This window comes from Solanum tuberosum, unplaced genomic scaffold (assembly GCF_000226075.1).
Source record: "Solanum tuberosum cultivar DM 1-3 516 R44 unplaced genomic scaffold, SolTub_3.0 scf00132, whole genome shotgun sequence".
Lineage (NCBI taxonomy): Eukaryota > Viridiplantae > Streptophyta > Magnoliopsida > Solanales > Solanaceae > Solanum > Solanum tuberosum.
This window is the reverse complement of record NW_006239055.1, coordinates 883,032-886,693: the sequence shown is the minus strand read 5'-3', so window position 1 is coordinate 886,693 and position 3,662 is coordinate 883,032. Positions and strand designations below refer to the sequence as shown.

At 34.2% G+C, this 3,662-nt stretch overlaps 1 long non-coding RNA gene across 1 annotated transcript in view; it reads left to right on the top strand.

Moving 5' to 3' along the window:
• The window catches only part of LOC102598515 (uncharacterized), a 6,872-nt gene extending 5,836 nt beyond the window's left edge, over positions 1–1,036 (top strand). Inside the window, exon 3 of the long non-coding RNA XR_001473906.1 lies at positions 509–1,036. This is a non-coding gene — a long non-coding RNA (uncharacterized lncRNA). The remainder of the gene's footprint in view (positions 1–508) is intronic.
• The last annotated feature ends 2,626 nt before the right edge of the window (positions 1,037–3,662 follow it).

Sequence of the window (3,662 nt, the reverse complement as noted above, 5' to 3'; positions counted from 1 at the left end):
GCCTGCCAGTGCTTCATATTTCGGGCATAACTTTTTACTCCGAGGTCGGAATTGGGCAAACTCGGTGGCGTTGGAAAGAGGACTCAAAGACCTTTCATAGGATAGGTAATGGCCCACCTAATTCATTTTGAGCTAAGAGATATGACCATTTAAAGTTGACCCTTACAACTCACTAGTTCAAATGACTAGTTTCCGGACGTCACGGTCATTTCTCATCATTTCATCAAGTTCTCAACTCCAAACTCACATGTGAGGCTCTAGTTTCACTAGTTCGTTTTCAGGGTCATTACACATGCGAGGGGGGTAAATGATCAGATTTGATGAAGATTTGAACCATTTTTGTTGTTGTTTGCATGTACTACATTGTATGTAACATTTGCTAAGCACTTTAGATGTTCCTTCAATTTAAAAATTCATGACCTTTTTATTGTATCCACAATCAACTCTTTGGCTTCCAGTTTTCATCCAAGGAGAGTAACTGGTTAACATGGCGGTTTCTTTCCTACAGGACCTGCTGTTAAGGTACACAAACGAGGATAAACAAATCCGGAGGTTTGAGACACATAGTTGTAACGGCTCATTTCCACATCTGAAGACTGTCAAGATCGATAACCTTAGGGGCAACTAAGTGAAAATAAGTTTGTGCTGCCATTGGTAAAATATTTGCTCAAACATGCGATCGTGCTAGAAAAGTTTGTCATTGCTGCATCATTCTTAGGGAGTGATGCGTTTCCAGATCATGCTGAAATGACACAGGAGTTCCTAAGACTTCCAAGATCATCTCCGCACATTTCAGTTGTCTTTTCTCATCAATAACCTTTGACCCCTATCGTTTTAACCAATTGCAACATATCAAACTAATTTTGTAAAGAAAGCTAAGCAGTGGAACCTTGGCACATCGTGTATGATGGGGGATTACAGAAGGAAAGAAATAGTTTTGTGCTTTGAAGGAAAAGCTTTTTTGTAAACTGAGAAGTCTATTGTAATATATCTATATTTATTGAGATTGGCTATTTGAACTGTCAATGTTACTATATGTGAGACTATCAATCTATGCAAAAACAAATCATTTTACCCACTTGATCTCCCAAAAGATAAATAAGTATGTTGCATGTGTATGATAAAGAGTGCTAAAGTGTTTACCTGCATTAGTTAAGTATTATTAGATCCATTGTTGCTAAGGCTTTAGGGACATATACAAAGAGTGTTAATTGCTACTAAAAATTCATATTTAGCGGCAATTGAGCTATTGTCGTTAATTAAATGCCGATTAAAATCATTTTTTATGTAGTGAATTGACTGGACAGTCAGAAGAATTCCAGAATCCAGATATTATAGTCAAGTATTGTTAAGCTCATGCCACACAAGTTCACCTCATCTAAAATATCAACAAGGTAGGAATAGTCCCTACTTTCTTCAGTGTTAAAGTCTATCAATATCTCTTTATTCTCTTGAGACAGCTATTTCAGATCCTTGTGGATATGTTTCTTCTAAGTTGGAATTAAGAAGCTCAAGTTGCATTGCTACACCTAGAAACTTAATAAACAGGTAGCACACAAGTCTGTTTGGGTCGTAGAGACCACCATGCATTTAGGAAAGTATAAACACTATGTGGGCAGTCAAAGTCACCATAATCTCTAGAGGAAATTTCTCAAATAGTCACTATAATGAACTTAATTAGGTTTCTTAGCTACAGTTTGCATATTTACAGGTTGTAACTATAGTTTAAGCTGCTATGAGCGACCTCGTTTGTATAATTTGGGGATAAGACACAAGTACCCCTATACTATGACCGAAATCCCAGAGACACATCTTAACTAAACTAAGGTCTTATTACCCACCCCTGAACTCATTCAAAAAAATTTAGACAGAATGTCTGTTTGATCTCTGTATTAACCAAAAATGGACCGTTTATCATCAAATTATTGAAAATGGTCATTCTGTCATTTGACTACTTAAAATTAGCTCAAGCTATGGTTTCCACTCTTATTTTTCTCTATGTCACTCTTATAATTTGAAAAAATGTATATTTATTTCGGTAAATTTGTTATATTAATGTTGGTGTGCTATACCAAAAATATATTAAATTACACTTGAAAATAAAATGATAAAAATGAATAAAACAAAATTCAGGTTGAGGCGTAGATACTCGCTCTCTTTAAAGAGATTCAAGTTTACTGTGGCATAATCTACACCAATCCAACAGTATATCTCTTGACTTGTTCCCTGCAAGATACAACAACCCAACAACGTTATACAACTCAACCAACTTTGAATTAGTTGAAGAGTTCAAAGCTCCACCAAAAGAACACATTCCTTCAACACATAATTACTCTCTTTTGTATAGTGAATTAGTTGAAGAGTTCAAAGCTCCACCAAAAGAACACATTCCTTCAACACATAATTACTCTCTTTTGTATAGTGAATTAGTTGAAGACTTAGAATATTTTTCTTTCTCTCAACTCTCTTTTTCACTACACCAAACTCAATATAAGCACAATATAAACTTATTATCTTTTCTTACATTATTTCAGTTGTATATATCTTGTTGTACTCAACACAAAGTAAGACCACACTATTTATAGGTGAGAAAATCTTCGGCAAAGGAAGATAATGGAGTTGTAAATTGGATAAATAAATGGCCTAAAAGTTACATGAGTTATAAGGTATAATAATAGAATAAAAAGTGAAATAATGTGTTACAGACTAATAAGGTTTCAATAGGGAAGTAATGCTATAGAGGACCATTACCACGTTCTGTGAAGCAAATACTCCCCCAATGTTCATGTAACATTTGATAGACCAAGGCAGAATATGCTATTAAACCTAATTATGCTATTAAACCTAATTAAAGTATGAGACAATTTAATAATAAAATAATATTAAAATTTTCACACTAACAATCCTCCACTCATTTTAATATTTAGATAAAAGAGTACTTTACAATTTAGTTGAAGGTAGACTATTATGCATAATGAAGGTGTGCTCTGCATTGAACCTTCACTTAGTAAAATATTAATTTTTACTCTGGAGTTTGTAGTGGTCTCAGACTTGAACTATAACTGATTAAGGGAAATAAAGCATCACTACTTACATACAATAATCAAGGTGTTGACATAAACTTTCATAGTTAGCACATTACAACCTTGTGCTATTTAAATTTTCATGAGTGTGTTTTAGAATTAGCCCATTCTCATAGAAAGCGACCTACTTTTACATTCACATAGGTGAAATCTGTCAAGGGCGCTCTTATAATTTGACACCCTATTCATATGAGATACAAAATTTAATTAAGAGTTCAAAGACTCAACCTCCACAAATTATTATAGGTGTCATGACCCAACGCTATCCCCTAGATGTGACACGGTGTACAAGACTCCGAAAAGTCTCATACAAGCCTCATAGCATATCATAACATAAGAACATAGGAAAAAGTGCGGAAATTTAAAACTTTTCTTTACAATCGAAATCTCTTATAAAAACCAAATGTGAGTCTACAACACTATGTCTCAAACCATATATAACACTTGAATACAATCTTAGGGACACAACCCTTACAAAAGTCTAAAACATAAAGAAAGACTTAAAGGACATACTGGTCAGGCCCTCGAATACTATAAAGACTCACCAATCTTCTTTTTCTTGATCTACTATGGTCCTAT